Raw genomic sequence first — 22147 nt, 5'->3', positions numbered from 1 at the left:
GTCCATCTCTCATCCTGCTCCTACACTTCTTCCCTTTCCTCCACCTCCTGTACCCTCAGATATTTCCACCCTACTCACTTTTCTGTTCCCTTTCTCCTGTACCTTCGGATCGTTCCACATCTTCTGCCTATTCAATTCCCTCTACCCCTCCTCCAACTACAGCACCTTTAAATCCTGTCACACCCCTTTTCAGCAACTGCATCTAACTCCGCATCCCTTTCTCCTGCACCTTCAACTCTCTATGTGTTGCTACTCCAAACACCCACACATCGTCCCCTCGCTTTTATAGGGCCTGTAATGAATCCGATGGCATCATTACTCCCTTTCCAATCACCTCCCCCCATGTGGCCAGGGGAAGACCGCTGCTACCTGATCCTGACTCTGGGGGTGGCTACAGGAGGGAGTATCACATGGGGGATAGCAACCTCCGGGAGGGAGTGTTGGTGTCCATGGATGAGACATGGTATCCCCTTTCCCCTTACAGGATGAACATTCTAATGTCCTATTGTGGTTCCTTCCCTGCTTTCCCAAGCGAGTTCTGAATTTCTCACAAATCTCCAGAACAATTCTCAAGCCTTGAATTGCCCTCAGATAATGATACAACTATTCCTCCAATATTCCCATGCAAGTTAGTAAAAATAAACCACTGTTCCCAGAAATACCTTAACACTGCGACGGGGAAGAGGAATGGAGGAATGCAGAGCAGAGGAAATCCTGAGCACAGGCAACGCTCTAGTTGTTGTGAGCATACACCTGACGTTTAAAAGAAGATCAGAAGAAATGGCAGAAGGCTGGTGGGAGCGGGCTACAGCTCTCTGTGTTGCCAAAAAACTGAAAAGAGAACGTTGGAACCAACCGGCTCATGCAGTGAGCCGCAGAGGACGACGCAGAGATCGATTCCACGCAGGAACGCCGGAAGCAAGCACAGTGGTCCTGGGCATTCGGCGGAGAAAAACCACAAGAAGCTTACAAGAGAGCCTCAAGGAGAGGAGAAGCCCAACCAGAGCCACAGGGATATGGAATCCGAAAGCAGAGCAGCGCAAACAAGAGAGTATCCCACAGCTGTCATTGGCGAGCTGCAAACCAACTAGGAAACGCCACGTTGAGCGGGTGAGTCCACGCTGGGATGAAGGGAGCTCCCGGGCATTTGGCAAACATGCCGTATGTTAAACATTGAACAATCCAAGTCAGATAAAGAGAGATAATCGTTTCTTAATAATGAAAGTAAGAGGTTAAAAGCACATTGGCCTCAGAAGGGAATCTTTAGCAGACAATGGGCCTCATTACAGGTCGGGCGGTCCGGAATTAACAGTGGCGGTAAGCCCGCCGCCAATGTTAATTCCGGACTGCCCAATCCGAGTCCTGCAGGCAGGAGGGGATGTTCCCGCCAGGTCTGACCTGGCGGGTTGAACACCTCCCGCCTGCAGGTGGACGTGGAAACACCAGCACCATCACAAGATGGTGCCAGTGTTTCCACTTCCCCATTCCCATTGAGTCCTACGGGACTCAATGGGAATGGGGACTTACCGAATTCCGCCTCCGGAATTCCCGGGACACCAGGGTCATAATGCCTTGGTATTTCCAGGAGTCACGGAGGCGGAATGGTAATACGAGTCTGGCGGTAACTAGGCAGTTTTACCACCTCGGTTACCGCCGGACTCATAATGAGGCCCAATGTAAATTAACCCACAATGCTATGGTGGTGAATATGTGGAAGTGTGAGCAAAACACAAATGAAGCAATGTACTTTGAACTTAAGGAATTAGCCAAAAGGGCTAAATTTGTAAACTATCGAAGGTGGAGTTGTAGAGACAAATACAGAGACAAATACAAGAACTCCTGACAGGAGAATACACCAGGCCTGCAAGTGTGTGAAAACAAGAAGCCCTGGCAGGAAAGTATATCACTGTCAATTACAAATGTTGTGAAAACCACAAGCCCTGGCAGGAGAATATATCAGGCAATCACAAGTGTGTAACATATAGGGAAACAGAGAAAAACTGGCAGGAGAGTATACCATGAGTCCTGACAACCTAAAGCCCACAGATAAATATGTATGTGACTTTGATATTGAACAAGAGAAAAGACCAGCACTATTATTGTCATGAAATTATGAAGAAGAATCCAGGGTAAGGGAGACATTCTCTGGATTAAGGAGCAATATACTTCAGAAACTTTATGTTGGAGTTGTTTATTCCTTTTTAAACACTTTTGAAACACTGAAGTCCAAAGACATTATCCTTTTCACCTTAAGATGTATTTCATTAGAATGTGACGGTCAGAACAGTCGTTTGGACACTGAATGGTTTTGTTTTGAACATTCTGACACTGACAGATTCTTAGTTTTGAGTTTAGGCAGGGAAACACCACTAGTACATGGACAGCGGGGCATTTTTCCAACCCCTTTTATTTTATCAATAAAAGTCTTTAGCCATAACCATGTCTAAATTATGTCTGTCATTCCAGACCCTTCACAGGGCCAAACACTTCACCTGGGATGAGCACCATACTATGGGCCTCATCATGAGTTGGGCTGTAGCATTTAAGGGCTGGCCCTATCACAAGTTGGGTGCTAAATTGGCTGTTTTACCTCCAGCTTTTTTCTGGAGGTGAAAATCCCTGTTTTTGACAATATTACAGCCGGCTGTATTAGCACACAGTATTAGCACCTAAAATTCCCCATTGGATCCAATGGACCCAATCAGGAATGGGGATTTACCGTTAAGGCACAACCCGTGATCCGGTGGTAATACCACCGGACCGGTCGGTGCTAGGGCTATTACAGTCGACGGAATTACAGCTGGGAATACAGCCCAGCTCGTGATGAGGCCCTATCAGTTGCAGCGTTGTCAGAGGAGTACTGAGGCTGTAGGATTGGTGGGTCGATTAGGCATCAGGTGTTCTCCCATTTTTTGCCCAGTCCCTCCCCCTCTATGGAATGAGCCTTGGTTATGCTTGTCGACATCATGTATTACTTCCTTCATGCAGGTGTGATAGTGGACATTGACAGAACCTGACATGGGCCAATGGCTGGCCGGTGCTGTTATTGCTGACTACAGTGGCTGCAGGGACAGAGTCTTGCTTCTCCTATATTCGGGTAACTTTACTCTCTTCTTCCTGTTGAATAAATGTGTTTGGCTCTGGGGAAGAGCAAGCTGCGGCAATACTGTCATGGCCACACTCAGGGTGAATTCTAGAGGGACATTAATGTGTGGAGAATCCTGTGAGTCCCCCACTAAAACCCTGCCTAAAGTCTCTTTCCACGTGGCCAGGAGAGGGCAGACACTTCCTGATCCCAACCCCTGGGGTGGTGTACTGCAGGTGGACAGGAGAGGGCAGACGCTTCCTGATCCCAACCCTGTGGGTGGTGTACTGCGCGAGGATCACCTGTGTGGAGACCAGGCCCAGGGCGGTGAGGTGATTTCACAGGGTGAGACACAGTATTTCTCCTTGGAGCAAGATACTATTGGCACTGGGTTAAAGGAGGAATTGGCTGATTGTCAATTTAAAATATCTCACCTCTGGCTAAAGATGGAGAGAGAGAAACTCCCGGGGTCAAACCCAACCAAGTACCGTATTTGAAGAGCAAGTCTTTCGGCGCCCTAAAATATATATATCTTCCCCAATGCCAACGGTATACCAAAAGGGATGCTGGAAATGTGTTATCTCTAAAAAGGCAAAGCCCTATAATTCCTCTTCCAACAATATCAGGGAAAGTGAAAGTTCTAGCAAAAGTAGGAAAGGAATAAGAACATCGAATGTCCCTAAAGAAGAACTGTATGTCCCAGAATCCCTCAGGGACTGTGACAGAGAGGGCTGAAGAGGCATGTAGAGGTGAAGAACAGTCAGACAGGCCTAATCGTCTTTGTAGGGTCAGGCAATAAAAATGAAGGGCCTGCACCTGAAGCCTATTAAGCCACATGAGGGGCATGAAAGGCTGCAGCACAAAGGAGTTGCAGAAAGAAGCAGGAGCAGGAAGATCGGCAGCAGTAGGAAAAGAAGCCAGAACGAAGCTGGCAGATCAATAGGAAGTGTGACGCCAGAGCGAAGGAAGAGCATATTTTACCTCCAGACTCTGAGCTGGTCTGCTGCTCACAAACCATGTCTGGCTGTGGCTGCACTGGAAGAGACTGGAGAAAGCGGACAGTCTTTCCTGGTGCACCTAATTTCTGTGAATGCAGAGCTGAAGCTGTGCTTTTACCCAAGGCCCATGTGCAGAAGCAAGCCAAGGGAAGCTGGAGAGAAGGAGACTCTCCCTTATCGAGGCCGGATCGGAGACATCCGTACTATGCAGGGGTGTGGGTCCCAAGAGAGTCTGTAGCAGCAGTAGCCAAAGTCAGATGGTGAGGAAGTGAAGGCAGCCCGCAACATTTGTGATTTCGGAGACAGTGAGTGAAGCGCCATAGTCCAAATCACTTAAAAAACCTTGCCGGTAACTGTAACCAGCATAGTTGACACTTGCGTAGAAGTTAAAGCGAGTGAAAGCGTTCGCAGTCGTGGGAAGTTCTGTTTAGCAAAGGGAAGCACACAGCATTTAGCAAAGTGCCCGCATAAGAAGAAATCTTTCCTTCTCCCATTGGTACATAACAAGCATTGGTCGCGTGTCTCCTATTAAGTTGGAGAACGTTATCGGTAATGATTTAAGAAGCCTTAGTCGACTTTCCCAAAGTGTTACAAGAACTTTCAACCTCAAAGAATGGTATTGTGTTTCCCCGATGCTGCCTTAATCAAAACGGAACGCAAGTTTGTAAGTTGAAGTTCTTCATCAAAAGGAGATCGCATACACCTAAATATGTTTCTGATGAGAAACCTGAATCTTGTATCACTCAGAACAAACTTTCTAATAATTGTAGAAGTTGTTGAAGTCACGGAAAGAACAGGCATTACCCAAGCTAGTAGACAGAGCCTTCCTAAGATTAAATACTTCAATTAAGAAGTGAACACTGGTTTTGAAGTTGTTGAAGCTGTTGTAAACCCAGGATCCTCGATACCAGGGTGACACGGTAATCCAAGGCTGAAAGAGTGCTAGTACAGCTTTGGGGTTACTTCTGGAAACAAAGTTGCATCTAAAGCTGGGAAGGGAGCTCAGTGCTTGTTAAAAGAACTAATGAAGCATCTGGGAAGCTGAGACTGGTGAAGCAGACAGAGAGCTCAGACAGATGTTTGTGGTGGCTGCAAGACTGAAAGGAATGGCAAAGAGGCGGCCCTTTCTTATAGCACAGAGAGAGAAGAGGGCCATGCCAACCTGTAGAGGTGGAACAGTCTTGTATGAAGTTGCCTAATACATTTTTAAAGCAAGTTGCAGCAGAAGCAGCAGAACTGTGTTTGTCTATCTTTTTGTCAGATCACATGCAGTTGAGGCAAAGGAGCGTGCTCTCACAGTATCATTTGCAGAAGGGAGTTGCTCAAAGAAAGCAACCCCCTTATCAGAAACATTCTGACAAAGTGTATTCACCACACTGCCGAGGTTGCCCAAGAATAATGGTCACTCAAGTTGAAGTGGCACTTTTGTTTGGACTTCTATCCATTCTATCCCGGAAGGAGGCTATCCAGGTTCATCATTGGGTTCTGTGTTCTTTGGAGAACTTGGAAAGGGGATCATTTCAGCAACCGAAGAAGAAACTGTTACCAGTGGATTTTTGTTTGGGTAAACCTTTGTTTCTTTTGGAACTTTGAACAAACTGATTCAGCTTCTCGTAGGCTGGTTAGATGGGCCAGGTGGGTCATGGAGCTGGATTAATATTTCAGCCTTTGGTGCCATGCCATCTAAGGCCTTCCTTTTGGGACAAGGCTGGGGAAAATATTGAAGTCAGTCTAGCCCAGATTGGTCTGGCGGTTCAGCTCTTAAGGAGTAGTATTTTTTTTAAAAGAGTTTATTTACCAATTCCCCCCCCCCAAAAGTAACAAATTCAACACACAAACAAATAAAAACATATATAAACATAATGAATACAATTTGCAGGGTATAACACAGTAAGGAAATAATGTGCCAGCAGGGTAACTAGCAGTCAGTCCTGCTATCCTAAGACATCCACTCAACATTACCAGCCAGCCCCCCGCCCGCTCCCCACCTTCAGCATCAAGACAGTGGAGGATTAAATATTTAAGCAGCTGTGGTTTAACCGAACAAAGAGGATACCCATCACAAAGTTCATGGAAAGGAAGCCAAACCCCAATTTGGCTAGTCAGATGACCCTGAGTTTTGGCACAAATCTTTACCGACAATACTATTTCACAGATTTTGTACCACCAGATATTTACTTGCGCCCTCTCCTTCGATTTCCAGCATCTGGCCAATGGAATATGGGCTGCCAATAATAAGTTGCTAATCAATGACACTGTGCCCATGCATGAGGTAGACAGATTCTTACTCTCTCACCCAACAAAACTACCAAGGGGTTGTGAGAAACCTGAAGGTGTTCTCCCACCTACTCCCCCAGGATCTTCCATTCCGGTAGCCATCGAAGAGCCATTGCTTTTGAATCCTGACCCGGGGGTGAGGGGTAGACAGACGAGGGAGGATCACCTGAGTGGAGGGTCGTGGGGGATTGGGAGGAGAGTACCTAAGGGTGAGACATGGTATTCCCCCCATCCCAATTGTCCACCAACCCACTCAACCTCAGCCTTTATGGGGTATTTCAGATCTCACCCCATTTCCATTAAGTACTGGGACGAAGAAGAGGCAATCAGGAGCAATGAGGATTACCCATAGGCACAGATTGGGGATGCAAAGAGAAGCCTACTATATAGTCAGGCAAGGTCAGGCACTCTATCACAACTCTGCACACCTGACTACAATGCCGTATAAAAGGTGTGTTTCTGCTAGAAGCAGTGAGCGAGCTGGGGTTTCTGGATGGAACCTGGAGGCCAAGGAGCAGAAGCCTGCAGGAAGAGGAGCCCGGAAAGACCGGTGGAGTGTGGACTCTGACCCTGTGTGTTTGAGGGGCTGCAGCGTGGCGAGGGAGCCGTGTCTCCAGGGAGCCGGATCAGGATGAATGGCAGGCTTCTGGCCGTGTTTAGGCCAGTGCTCGTTCCCCTTCGACATGTGCTGTTCCCAGGGGTGTTGAGGGGCAGGTGGTGAGATCTTGACTGCAACCCAAGAGAGAAACTCAGTAGCGTGCGGGTGGCTGCAGTGGGAGCAGAAGCACTGAAGGAAGTCAACAGCCCAGTGAACGAAAAGCGGGTGAAAGCAAAGCAGAGGAAGAGAAAAGGATGCTAGCGGCACAGAATAGAATGAGACAGAGAGGGTGCGCAGGCATCGCAGAAACAGCAAAGAGCGGGTGCGAGTGACCCGAAAGCAGAGAAAAGGGTGTAAGCGAACCGACGCTGATTAAGACAGAAAAGAAACAGAAAGAAGGAAAACTGACAGTTTTCAAAGGGTCCAGGCAACCGTGGGAAAGAGGGTATGAGCAACCGGAAACAAGCACAGAGAGTGCTGGAGGCATGGTAACGGAAAGAAAAGCGTGCGCGAGGCACAGCAAGATGAAAAGACGGTGCAAGTGTGCACAAAAGAAGAGAAGGTGTGCAAGAAGCACATCAAGGTGAAAAGAGGGTGCAAGTGTGCACAAAAGAAGAGAAGGTGTTCAAGAAACACAGCAAGGTGAAAAGAGGGTGCAAGTGTGCACAAAAGAAAAGAAAGTGTGCAGGAAACAGCAAGGTGAAAAGAGGGCGCAAGTGTGCACAAAAGAAGAGAAGGTGTGCAGGAAGCACAGCAAGGTGAAAAGAGGGCGCAAGTGTGCACAAAAGAAGAGAAGGTGTGCAGGAAGCACAGCAAGGTGAAAAGAGGGCGCAAGTGTGCACAAAAGAAGAGAAGGTGTTCAAGAAACACTGCAAGGTGAAAAGAGGGTGCAAGTGTGCACAAAAGAAAATAAGGTGTGCAGGAAGCACAGTGAAGTGGAAAATAAATGTGAAAGAGGCACAGGGGGGAAAAGTTGCCAGAAGAAAGAGGTACAGAGAATAAGAAGAGGGGTTAGAACTCAGAGTGGTCATGCCTGGGAGGAGCAAAATGCCTGGCATTCTCGAAAATCTCTGATACCAGCCCAAGCGAGAACTGTCTTAGATGACCAAAAGGGGCCTAGTCTTGGTGAAGGGAACCCTGAGAGGCCTAACAGAAACTGTGTCTTTCTGTTTGGAACTGGAAGGATCGAAGCTTGGGGAAGGGAACCCCAAGAGACCCAGAGACAACCCTTTTGAGTTGAACTATGTTTGAAATGGCAGAACTAAACCTACTGGTAAGATTACCTGAAATCAGCTGTGGTTTACATTTCTTTTTGGGCCACCATGTTTCCATTAAGAAGACCCCCTATCACATTTTGGTTTAAGAGTGAGGGCAAGCATAGGTTTGGACACAGACACACTTTGGTTTTGGATTTACCGATATCGACAGCCCTTAGAAGCATCAGTTGAGGGGACAACACCTTAGAGTTAGGGCTAGGTAGACATTACACCATACCAACAAAGTTTGACAATAAAGAATTTCAAACTGTTACTTTTGTGTCTCTCTTGATACCATGCCTGTCTCACAGGGTGCATTTGCAACTGTAACCCAGTTATGTCCTTTATCGATACCAGAACCTCCTTCCAGAAAGTTCACCTAGTGTCCAAAAAGCTTCTGACCCTCACAGTAATAATTACAGCAAAAGTATACCAGGAATATTTTGCTCTCTTCAGTTCAACAAAACAGTATAGAAGTTCAAACCTTTTAGGTTTTAGAAAGCAATCCTTGTGACCATGGGTCAATTCAGGAATACTCTTGGAAAAGTTCTGATTCAACAAAGTTCTGTTCAGTTCAACAAACATTTATTTTCCCTCCACTGTATCCTTCCACTTGGTAAGGCAAACGTCTCTCTCACAAAACACGTTCATAAACCAAGGCAATTGTTTTCATCAGAATGTAAAGCAATTACTAGCATATCACGCTTATTCTTCCAATGGAATACTTTTGTCAGGATAGCACGGCAACTACCTTCAGGGATGCAACAGTTTGCCAAAATGATAATAGAGTTAACAAATTCTTTCCACCACACCTTTTTGGCACAACCACACTTCTTCAAAACATCTTCTTTCCTGGTATACTCGCCTGCCATGACTAACTACTACTGATCCCTTTCCTGGTTCATTCGCCTTCCAGGAAGAAAAAACTCCTACAACTACAATCGGTCTTAGTGGCAATATTTCCTCCAAGAGTCTGCACACCAGTATCCCATGTGAGGAGGGTTGAACAGTGGCTGCCTCTTTTTATAGTGTCTTAACTCTTGGTAATGTGGGTTACAGGTTTCCCCAAACTGGAGTCTCAAGAAAAATAGAATTGCACCCAGGTTGCCTCTTGACTGCTTCTTTATAGCCCCATAGTTGTTGATAATGTGGGTTACAGGTTTCCCCAAGTTGGTACCCCATAACAGGGGGATTGCACGCTAGCCGCCTTTGTACTGCTTCTTTACAGCCTCTTGGCTGTTGGCAATGCTGGTTACAGGTTTCCCCAAATTATTATCCAATGTAAGGGGAATTGCGCCCTTGTCACCTCTGTACTGCTTCTTTACAGCCTCTTGGCAGTGCAGGTTACAGGTTTCTCCAAGTTGGTATCCCATATAAGGGGAATTGCGACCTTTGTCTTTATTTGTTCGGTATTCAAAATTATTGGTTACTGTCAAATGTCCTGCTCGGAGCACCCCAGGGTCACTTTTAACTTAAGGCCAACTCACCAGTCTCCTCTGGCATCTCTGTTTCACTGTCTGCTGCTGCGGTGGATCTTCTGCATTCTGCGAGGCTCCAACATAACTTCAGTGGTCTGCATGGCTCTTCTCCGGAGCTCTGCCAGCTCCGTTGGGCCTCAACGTGCTCCCGCACACCGAAGCAACACACATTGGGTTGGGAGCATGTCTCCAATATGGCTGGGCTCCTCTTCCAATGGCCGTCTCGGACGCTGCTTCCTGCTACGCGCACTCTGCAATACCGATCGCCTTCTCCTCCTGTATCGGCTTCAGCGGGCACTCTTCCTTTTGCTTCTGCTGCAATGCCAGAACTCTGGATTGCTTCTCCCTCTACTACTCCTTTCAGGTCTCTTTCCAGCTGTAGCTCATTCTTGGGTTTAAATGACCCACTCAAGTGCCTTGCTCTACAACAACTAGACTGCACCGCCTGTTCAACAGGAATCTAAGTGATTTTACCGAACCCAAAGGTTCGACTTACCAAAAGGTTGACTTTTTTAAAAATTTCACGCAAATATATATGTGGGGGGAGGCCCCCTAAAGCACCCCCACCTTACCCCTATACATTTTTATATACTTTACCCCCACCCACATATACATATGCGGGGAAATTGGGGGTCAAACCTTTGGGAGTCGAACTTTTGGGATTAGGTAAAATTGTTTTAAACAGTTCAATAGCACATCTGATCCTTACTTTCGAGGCCTTCTTCCTCATCTCAGTACCACAGGCCTTATGGATTCTGAAGTCCATAATGGTTTTGTTCCTTTGACATTTAGTTGTAATTGCTTTGTAAACTGAGAGTTGTCAGAGCTAGGGTTTAGGCCCTCCACCTAAGACAGAATCATGACAATTAGAGAATGTTATATTTCATTCCTAAACTCCCAAGGTACAAACATTACTCTGTTTAGATGACTATTCATAGCATGTTCTTTGGGTAGTTTCATGGGAGGGACTTGTACAACAATAGCATGCCGCATGCCATTAGGTATTTGGGAAATATAGGACTTTCATCCTCAGAAGATGAATACTGCGTCTTTCCTAGAGGAGTCACCACTTTCCCCTGACAGACATCTCCTCCCCTCTGATCCTCCCTCATGATGCCACCCCCAGGGTTAGTATCAGGTACTGTCTGCCTTCCTCTGGCCACATGGGCAGATGCCTTAGGCGGTGTTCAGTGATGACTCTGCAGGATTCGTTACACCCATCACCGCAACCTGTGTTCATCCTGTGTTTGTTTAATCATAGCTATACCTATTTCGTTTCCCTGAAGCATTCTCAGTAATTACCTCCTCTTGATGGTGGAGTGCAATCCCTGAACAGGGTCACTAGCTTCTAATTTTCCACAGCAGTCATTGCAGCTCAGAGACCAGAGAGCAAAACGCACAAGAAATTGCCACCAATTTATCGTGAGATCCCCCCATTCTGTACTAGATCCTGCCACCATCCAGAAAACAGCACTGCCGGAAAAGACATAACACTGTGCATAATTTTGAAAAACCGTGAACACAAAATCAAACTATAATCCCCAAACTCCACCCTACCAATCCCCCCAATCCTCAGCCCCCATTCCCATCCAACCCAGATGTTTCCTCCTGCCAACTCCAGATATGGGGCTGGGATGGGCTCGGCCTGCAACCGTCCCATACCGACTCTTAAGCACAATCCTCCTCCAAGTTATCCCACCAATTTTAAGTGATCAAGATCCCATTAAGTTACCCTCCCCCCAAAAGGCAGAGGAAAAGAAAAAAATAGTTCACAGCAGAACAGTGCCCAATCTCCACATCAACCACCACACCCATTAATTCTGAATGAAACAAAACCAAAAGTAAAACCCCCCTTCCCCCACACCCAGCCTCAAGAACCTGTCATGCAGGGAGGGTATATGCAGTGCTCGCCTCTTCCAGCTTCCTGCACCCCCGAGATCTTGTGACCTTAGTCCAAGGCCCCCCCTCCCACACCCAGCCTCAAGAACCTGTCACGCAGGGAGGGTATACGCGGTGCTCGCCTCTTCCAGCACCCCCGAGATCTTGTGACCTTATTCCAAAGCCACCCCCCCACCCAGCCTCAAGAACCTGTCACGCAGGGAGGGTATACGCAGTGCCCGCCTCTTCCAGCTTCCTGCACCCCCGAGATCTTGTGACCTTAGTCCAAGGCCCCCCCTCCTACCCCCAGCCTCAAGAACCTGTCACGCAGGGAGGGTATACGCAGTGCTCGCCTCTTCCAGCTTCCTGCACCCCCGAGATCTTGTGACCTTAGTCCAAAGCCACCCCCCCCACCCAGCCTCAAGAACCTGTCATGCAGGGAGGGTATACGCAGTGCTCGCCTCTTCCAGCTTCCTGCACCCCCGAGATCTTGTGACCTTAGTCCAAGGCCCCCCTCCCCCACACCCAGCCTCAAGAACCTGTCACGCAGGGAGGGTATACGCAGTGCTCGCCTCTTCCAGCTTCCTGCACCCCGAGATCTTGTGACCTTAGTCCAAGGCCCCCCTCCCCCACACCCAGCCTCAAGAACCTGTCACGCAGGGAGGGTATACGCAGTGCTCGCCTCTTCCAGCTTCCTGCACCCCCGAGATCTTGTGACCTTAGTCCAAGGCGCCCCTCCCCCACACCCAGCCTCAAGAACCTGTCACGCAGGTATGGTATACGCAGTGCTCGCCTCTTCCAGCTTCCTGCACCCCCGAGATCTTGTGACCTTAGTCCAAGGTCCCCCTCCCCCACACCCAGCCTCAAGAACCTGTCACGCAGGGAGGGTATACGCAGTGCTCGCCTCTTCCAGCTTCCTGCACCACCGAGATCTTGTGACCTTAGTCCAAGGCCCCCCTCCCCCACACCCAGCCTCAAGAACCTGTCACGCAGGGAGGGTATACGCAGTGCTCGCCTCTTCCAGCTTCCTGCACCCCCGAGATCTTGTGACCTTAGTCCAAGGCCCCCCACCCCACACCCAGCCTCAAGAACCTGTCACGCAGGGAGTGTATACGCAGTGCTCGCTTCTTCCAGCTTCCTGCACCCCCGAGATCTTGTGACCTTAGTCCAAGGCCCCCCTCCCCCACACCCAGCCTCAAGAACCTGTCACGCAGGGAGGGTATACGCAGTGTTCGCCTCTTCCAGCTTCCTGCACCCCCGAGATCTTGTGACCTTAGTACAAGGCCCCCCGCCAGGACGGGCATCTTCAATTTGGGTCCTGACCAATCCAGTAGGCGAGGAGAGCTTGAAGGCAGGGTTTATAAGTAACGTAACCTCCTGCATGGATGTAACAGTCTTCCGTTCACCATTGCGTTCCCAAATCACTGTGCAGGGAAAGCCCCATCGATAGCAAACATCCTTCTCTCTCAGCCAAGATGTAAAGTCACGAAGGACCCTTCTTTCAGCCGTGTAGATGGTGCAAAGTCTTGTAGCAAGAGTAGTTTCAATCCCCTGAAGATAATTTCCTCGATTGCCTTGGCTACTACCATGATATCCTCCTTTGCACGGTAATAGTGGACTCTGGTGAGCACATCGGGAAGCCACTTGTTACGCAACTGGGTGGTGGAATCCACTCTGTTGGTTCTATCTGGTTCAACAGCCTTGTCTGCCGGCCACTGAAGCAGGGATTTGAACAAGTCCTCAACATAGGCTTCAGGTCCAAGTCTGGGATCTGCGAAGGGATGTCTTGAATATGAATATTATTCCTCTGCAACTTGTTCTCCAAGTCCTCCTGCCTGAAAAGCATCGTAGCATGCTGGGCCTCCAGCCGGGGGTTTAGTTGAGATACCTTGTATGAAGCTTTGTACATGGTGTTTTCCAGGTCATCAATGCAAGCCTCCGTCAAGCTCACTTGTTCATCAACGGAGTCCACTTTTCGTGCGAGTCCTCCCACCATCCCCTGTAGACTTAGTGGCAAGTGACTCTGAGCCCGAGAAGACCTAGCTTACCACCAGTACTTCCATTCTCCTGGACTTTCTTGATTCTGCATCAGGCTAGCACGTCTACACACTTGCCCCACTTAGGTGTTTTCACTGCCATCACAGCAGTAGTTCGATCCCAATAAAGTCTTGTGAGGAACCAGGAATGAGACACAGACACAGAGACTTACAGTTTTTGCCCATAAACATTTATTGACAAAAGTAAGGGGATTTGGGAAATGCCTCTCTGGGCATTCTGACATACCCTTAGTTTTATTTGAGGTAGGGAAACACCTGTTAGTGCAGGCACAAAGTAAAACGTCCTGTGTCCAAAGTACTATTCTGGCCCTCACATTCTAACAGAATTAACTGTAAAGTGAAAAGGGTAATGTCTGTCGCCTTTAGTGATGTATAAATGTTCAAAAAGGAAAAATGTGTAACTCCAGCACAAAAGTTCCAGAAGGATAGCATTCCTTATTCCAGAGGGTAGTTCCCTTCCCCTGGATTTCTCTTCCCTTTGTCATAGCCCATTTGCAGAGGAGCTCAGTGAGTAGCAATGCCCCTCCAGAAGTGCCTTGAATTTTTAAATCTTGCAAGCCCTAGGCCTTTTTGAGTCCCCTGCAGACCGCTGCCACCGCGCACCCTCTTCCTGTTCTCCCTTCCCTCCCGCCTCCCGACCCGCCCAGGCCCGCGCTCATTGGTCCGCCCACACTTCATCACTGGTCCTCCCAGGGCAGCCCCCTGCGGCTAAGGGCCCCAAGGCCAAGGGCGGCTCCAACAGAGGCGGCTCCAGGAAGTGTCAGCAGGTGTCCGCAGGGGAAGCCAGTGGCCAGCTGCAACCTGCAAGAACAAGGACCAGTAAGGTAGGAGGGGCCCAGGGCCGGGTGAGGAACAGTCGCTCTGCACTGGAGTCCCAGACACTTGGGGAAACCACACTGCCCAGGGTCACTGCACCGCACTGCATCTATCACCCTCTTCCTCAAAATTAATCAAAATCCAAACTTAATCTCCAAACTGCACTGTTTGATATTTAGATAGCATTGATAGGCCACTCTCCCGCTGTGCAAGGGTCTCTAATTTAGCTGGGGTTCTGCCCCCAATTGCTACTCTGTTAGACTGCACTGCTAGGCCTCCACACTGCATTGTACAATATTGAGAACACACTGCTAGGCCTCTCTCCCACTATACAGGTATCTCTAATTTATCAGGGCCTCTATGCCCAAATTGCATTGTACGATATTTAGATTGCACTGCTAGGCCTCTCTCCCAATATACAGGCCTCTCGAGTTTAGCTGGGGTTCTGTCCCCAATTGCATTGTATGATATTTAGATTGCCCTGCTAGGCCTCTCTCCCACTATACAGGTCTCTCTTATTTAGCAGGGCCTCTTTGATACTCCGATTGCACTGCTAGGCCTCTCTCCCACTATACAGGTCTCTCAAATTTAGCAGGGGCTGTGTCCCCAATTGCATTGTGTGATATTTAGATTGCACTGATAGGCCTCTCTCCCACTATACAGGTCTCTCAAATTTAGCAGGGCCTCTATGCCCAAATTGCATTGTACAATATTTAGATTGCACGGCTAGGCCTCTCTCCCACTATACAGGTCTCTCAAATTTAGCAGGGCCTCTTTGATACTCCGATTGCACTGCTAGGCCTCTCTCCCACTATACAGGTCTCTCAAATTTAGCAGGGGCTGTGTCCCCAATTGCATTGTGTGATATTTAGATTGCACTGATAGGCCTCTCTCCCACTATACAGGTCTCTCAAATTTAGCAGGGCCTCTATGCCCAAATTGCATTGTACAATATTTAGATTGCACGGCTAGGCCTCTCTCCCACTATACAGGTCTCTCAAATTTAGCAGGGCCTCTATGCCCAAATTGCAGTGTACGATATTTAGATTGCACTGCTAGGCCTCTCTCCCACTATACAGGTCTCTCAAATTTAGCAGGGCCTCTTTGATACTCCGATTGCACTGCTAGGCCTCTCTCCCACTATACAGGTCTCTCAAACTTAGCAGGGCCTCTATGCCCAAATTGCATTGTATGATATTTAGATTGCACTGCTTGGCCTCCCTCCAACTATACAGGTATCTCAAATTTAGCTGACAAGCTCACTCTGAAGTGAAACAGAACCCACCAGTGAATCACTATGGAGTGCTACTCTGATTCGGGGCTCACGCATCACAAGACGCAAGTCCGAGCTGTGCCCCTCCAAGCCACTCTTCAACCAGCAGATACCCTCTCCAAACCCACATAGCTAGCTCACCGCAGTGAACCGTGCTCAGGGAGACGGACACTAAAGAGAGCCTCTGATAGCACCCAACATAACAACCTTAGCCACCTCCCATCCCCTCTTAGGACAGGGACTGCACGACTCGCAAACTTCAGCCGGAATACCACTGACAGACAGAGCACAAATAGTAGCAGACAGCTTTCACACCCACTACGACACCACAAGACAACTAGAAAAGAAGCAGGACCAACTGGACATCACCACACAAAAGATTAAACAACTCTCAAGCCTATAATAACACGCAAAAGACCCATTCCAAGGAAAGGACGAAGAGAAGAAAGAATAAACACTCCAGAACAGCAACAAAGAAAAACAACGATAGAATGCACCCCCACAGAAAGGAACACAAATCGAATGCACCCCCACAGAAAGGAACACAAATCGAACCAACACTGAGAGAAGAGACAAATCCCTCTACCTAACTCCATACCTCGCTGACAACTGGCAACCACAGCAATCCAACCCAACATTAGAAGCAGCAACATCAAACAACCTAACACATGCAAACAGAAGAAGGATGAAGAACACAAAAAACAACAAGCACTCAACCTATGCGATAACACCCTACATCACCAAAGCAAAAGGAACTTCCAATCATCAACCACAACTTCTGGAAGTTGAATACGACGAAAACAAAAACAACCCAAGACAGAACCTAGAAGAACTCTTTGAAGACGCTCCAAAACCCACAGATCAACAAGAAATCGACCAGGAAGGAAACCTCAGCACCGATCATAAGACGACCTTAACAAGAAAGTCCAAACCAAACAACACCTCCAAACTTCACTGCAATCTAATAAACGCAAGATCCATGTCAAAACACCCAACAGAGATCTTCGACCTACTCGACGACAACAGCATGGACATCCCGTTCATCACAGAAATGTGGCTGGGCGACAACTACAAAATCACACTCCAGGGCTGCCTTCCAACCAACTTCAAATGCCTGCAAATAAGCAGGAAAAACAAAAAAGGAGGAGGCATCACAATAGCATTCAACGAACACCTGAAGTTAAAAACCGACAAACCACTCAACATCCTCAACTGCGAAACAATGGTAATACACTTAACGGCGAACACAGAAACCAACATCACATTCATCCTGGTGTACAGACCCCCGACATATGATGCAACATTCGTCAACAACTTCATAGAAGCCATCACCAACTTAGCCATCAACCACGAACACCTAATCATCCTGGGGGACTACAACATCTGGTTTGAAGACAATCACGCCAACTCCCAAAACTCACTGATTGAACAACTCACCACCATGAAACTACGACAACTAGTCAAAGGGGCAACACACTCGGCAGGACACACCCTCGACGCAAATTTCGACAAAGAAAAACTCATCACCACGGCACTACCAATACAAATACTGTGGAGCGACCATCTCATCATCCCCTTTGTGATCTCTCTACCCACTCAAGTCTACAACCAACCACCGAAACTCACAACCACCACAAAGAGAAACTGCAAACACGTCAAAGAAAGCAACCTATTCGAACAACTGGAATTAACCAAACCCTCAACTACAGAACTAGAACTAGCTGTCCTAGATGGGAAAGCAGAGATACTACACAAATGGATTGCAGATACAATAGATAGGATCGCCCCAGAAAAAACGTTCACCCCATCAAAAAAAAGAGCTATGGCAAAATGGTTCACCCCACTACTAAGCGTCATGAAAAAGGAAAACAAAAAGATGGAACTGGAATGGAGGAAAGAATACAACCCAGACAAAAACACTGTTCTAGAGACAAATCCGCACATACAAGAAGGAAATTCAAAAGGCGAAGAGAAGACATTACAACGACAGAATCACCAGTGCCGCCAACACACAAAAAGAAATGTTTAGCATCATTAAAGAAATGAGAAACCCACCAGGCTGCGATAACACCCCCAACCACCTCAGAAAAACTATGCAACGACCTGGCAGACCACTTAAAAAAAAATAATCAATGACATCAGACAAACCATACAAAAGAGACCAACCAACTACAACTTACAACTTAACGAACCTAACACGGAACCACAGCACAAACTCCAAAGCTTTCCTGAAATATCAGCAGAGGCATTCGCAATGCTGGTAAAATGAAGAAAGCTGGATCACCCATGGACCCATGACCCCAGACATCTACAAATCAATCCTCGCGCAAGGAACGCCAGCAGAACACTACAGAAACCTTCTAAATCTATCACTCGGCATGTGTGGGGTGGTCAAGAGTGCATATGCGGGACAGACTAGAGCGTGCTGGGCAGACAGGAGTATTGGACGGACTGGAGCGCATAGAATTGCATGAAGTATATAGTATGGCTTAGAATGCAGAGAGCGTCTTTAACCCATCATATCACACCACCACGCTTACTCTCCTCTTTACATCACCACTCAACTAGAACACAGAGATACTATGACACCATTCAGTATAACTGTTCTCATACCACCATCCGCCGCTCACTGCACATCATTCTAAGTAAACACTGCTGGTTTCACACCCCCCAGCCAGGCCTTCTCCTCAGGCCTAACGCAGCCACAGCCGTTCTGGATAAAACCCGCCAGAATGAACACATTCTCCTGATCTCTCAACCACCACACCTACCGCTAAGAAGCAGCTATTACACGAATACTGCACGAGCTGCACACATACCCGGTGCTCACATGTACCTTTGACTCTCTACTCTCTCTACTGATCTGAACTTCGGTTCCCAAGGGCGTTCAACCTACCAGCGCCTTCAGACCATACCAATGGTATATAAGGCGCTATATAAGTGCAAAATAACATAATATAACATAACTAGCAACAGGGATCGTACCGTATCTTCAAATCAGCATATATCAAGCCACTCTTGAAAAACACAAGTGTCGACTTAGAAGATCTCTCCAACTACAGGTCGATCTCTAACATCCCCTATCCGGCAAAACTTCTAAAACGTATATAAACGTATATAAACTAACGCTAGAACATGTAGAAAAACACCACCTGCTAGGCCAAGCTCAAGTTGGTTTCAGACCTGCAAGAGGAACGGAAACTGCACTACTATCCATCTGGGACAACCTCAAAACTAACACAGACTCAAACACCCTTATTCTGCTCGACCTCTCCGTGGCCTTTGACACAGAGAGCCACGACACCCTGACCGACCAAAAGACTGGAAGACATAGGCATAACAGACTCAGCCCTACTCTGGACCAAATCATTCCTAGCAGAAAGAACAGAAACCGTATGGATTAAACCATTCAAATCCACCCCACGAGTTAACGACTGTGGAGTGCCACAAGGATCCTCACTATCTCCACTATATTTCAACATCTACCAGACTCCAGTAATCAGAATCTTCAAAAAATACAACATTACATGCTACAACTACGCAGATGACACTCAAATCAAATACAAAATCAAAGACACCAATGCCGATCATTCAACCCTAATCGACTGCCTAAAAGAAGTCTTCATTTAGATGAATGCCAACAACCTGAAAATCAACCCAGAAAAGACAGAAATCATGATCGTATCCAAAGACCAAGAGAACGAAACCACCATCCCGTGGCCTACGGAAATGGGAAACGCACTAACACCATCGAAGGTAGTAAAAAATCTGGGAGTCCTAATGGACAACACCCTACCTTAGAACCACAAATAAATGCAACAGTGAAGAAATGATTTTTCCTCCTCCCCACGGCAAGAAGAATTCTACCTTCCCTCTCCTTCATGCACAAAACACTCACTATCGTCGCCCTAATCATGTCAATAATTGACTACGCAAACAGCCTCTACCTCGGAATACCAGAACACCTCCTGAAGAAACTTCAACGGATCCAAAATGCAGCAGCAAGACTAGTCCTCAAACTATCCAGAAGAGACCACATCACCCCAGCCCTAAAAACACTACACTGGCTCCCAGTCAAACATCACATCGCCTTCAAAACAATGTGCATTACGCACAGGGCAATCAGTGGACAAGGCGCAGAATTCTTACAAAAGAACATAATCTACAAACCAACAGGACCCCTCCGATCAAGCAACGAGGTCCGCCTGGATATCAAACCATACCTTAAGAAAAAACTTAGAGGCACCTCCTTCTACCACTTAGCCGCAAAAACTTGGAACAACATCCCAAAAGAAATAAGAAACACCGAAGATAACCTGAAATTCAGGAAATCACTAAAAGCCTGGCTCTTCAACACCACTGATTCAAACTGAAAACCGAAACAGAGAATAGAATGACTAAACTGGAAAAAACACAGACAGCCCCAGAAATGACGGGGAAGTGCCCACGACACCGGGACAGGTGACCCCGGATAGACTGAAACTCAGACGACACGCACGGAGACCGAGCCAATTACTCCACCCGCCCCTTAGTTACCACCAGGTACCACAGTATTGTGGAATTGCTGAGATATTGGCAATCGGCACACAACCTGGCTTGTTGACATTAGCAGGTGCATTGGCCACAGGAGTGTGAAGGGAGGACAGGTGGGCTATGAGAAAGACTGATAGAGGCGGGACCAGAGGAGTAAGGAACCTTGAATGTCAGAGGGACCCAGATCAGGACAGGCGCATCAGGGGAGACTACACAGACCCAGCACCTCAATTCAGGATAGAGAAGCCAACTAACCAACTCCACTAACAATTTCCGCTCTGCATACACCTCTCAAATTCCAAACCAACACAACCAAAACCGACAGCACAACAAACCGCACAAACTTCACTACACTGCAACAACAAAACAAAAAAGACACAGACTCGCACAACAGTACACAACGACTACCGGCCGCAAACACCCCAGGCCCAGCCAACGGACCCACCGAGCTGAGGCCGCCAACAACACATCACTGCTCTCCTGCACTTTTCCTGCAACCTCCCCCCCCCCTCTTTTCAGAGCCGCCAGAGCGCCAGAGGACCACTCCGGTGGTGATAGTGCGCAATACAAATATCATTTAACATTAACATAGATTTAGGATTTACCACCAAGACCAGACGGACTCCAAGGAGCAAGCTCCCAAAAGTTCAGGGAAAAAAGCCTATCTGGCACAAAAAAAACCTGGTAGAGATTCGAGTGGAGAATGATAATTACTTCTTCTCTCCTTGTTGAGTGAAATGGTGATTATACCACAAGTTCGTAGCAATTGTTCCAAATGAGGTCGTAGAAATATTTCCAGGCGAGGAGTAAGGCAGTCTTGTCCACAGCTCCTCGAGAAGGTATTTCTCCACTGGCTGGCTATAGCGTAGCAGAAAACTAAGTGCTGGATTCACAGAAACGTAGAGGTAAAAGAGGATAGACTGAAATGCTATAGGAAGAAAAGAACCTATAAGCAGTAACCGAAAAGTCAAGCGCAGGAGCGCGGAATGCCACTGAGGTAATAGGGAGAAAATAAGAGCCGCGAAGGGCGGACAAGGAAGAAACAGCTGGTAAGTATCTGAGATGTCACCCGAAGGCGATGCTCGAAGAACTGGAAACAAAGGACTGAACCGCAAGGTGCGGACGAAGAAAGAAACAGCTGGGAGGTATCCGAGATGTCCTCCGAAGGCAGCGTTCGAAGAATAGTAAACACAGTTAGCACGGCTAGAAAGCGAAAGCAAAGAGAAACAATAGGAACTAAGAGAAAATAAGTAAATCAAATGAAAATGAAGCAAGGACGCTTCTGACAATATAACACGAAGTCGCCAGAGAAGCGGATATAGAACAAGACCAGAGGAAAGGGTAGAAACCGAACAGATGGAGAAACAGTGATACAGACAGAATGCAGTAAAGTATGCAATTAGGTTGAACAAGAGGGTACACGAGTGGGCACTGAAGCTAATACCGGGAGCCAGGAACGAGAACCGGCGAGCATTAATCCAGAAGGAAAACAGATACAACACAAGGCTGAATAGGCTCCGCCCACCCTTGTAGAGGCAGCGGCCATCTTGGGGGAAGACTATACAGGCACAACATGTGCATTAGTGGTGCTTCCGATGTTGCCATAGCTTCAAATACCGAGACATGGCAGCATGCCCCCTTCCATACCAGCTCCCCCCGGGTTTAAAAGCGGTGGGCCAGCCGTGGGGCATGCACATGGGGTGTGGGTTCCCAAGTCCGTTCGGCCGCCGTATACCCTTTCCAGTGTACGAGGTATTGCAGAACCCCCTTCCTGTAACGAGAGTTGACAAGGCGGGAGACGTCATATTCCTCGAGAGTAACTGGTGGATCAATCTTGTGTCTATTCAGCTTCCTATTGTAAGGGTCCTCCTTGTAGTCCTTTAGCAATGATGAATGAA

The 22147-nt window shown here is 47.6% G+C and overlaps 1 protein-coding gene across 1 annotated transcript in view; it reads left to right on the top strand.

The window, feature by feature from the left end:
* Positions 1–22147, top strand: part of LOC138565502 (uncharacterized) — a 113416-nt gene that overhangs the window by 82189 nt on the left and 9080 nt on the right. The window lies entirely within an intron of this gene.

Source organism: Ambystoma mexicanum, chromosome 1p, assembly GCF_040938575.1.
Source record: "Ambystoma mexicanum isolate Mex_15411 chromosome 1p, UKY_AmexF1_1, whole genome shotgun sequence".
NCBI lineage: Eukaryota > Metazoa > Chordata > Amphibia > Caudata > Ambystomatidae > Ambystoma > Ambystoma mexicanum.
Note: the sequence above shows the minus strand (reverse complement) of the source record. Positions and strands in the feature narration are given on the sequence as shown.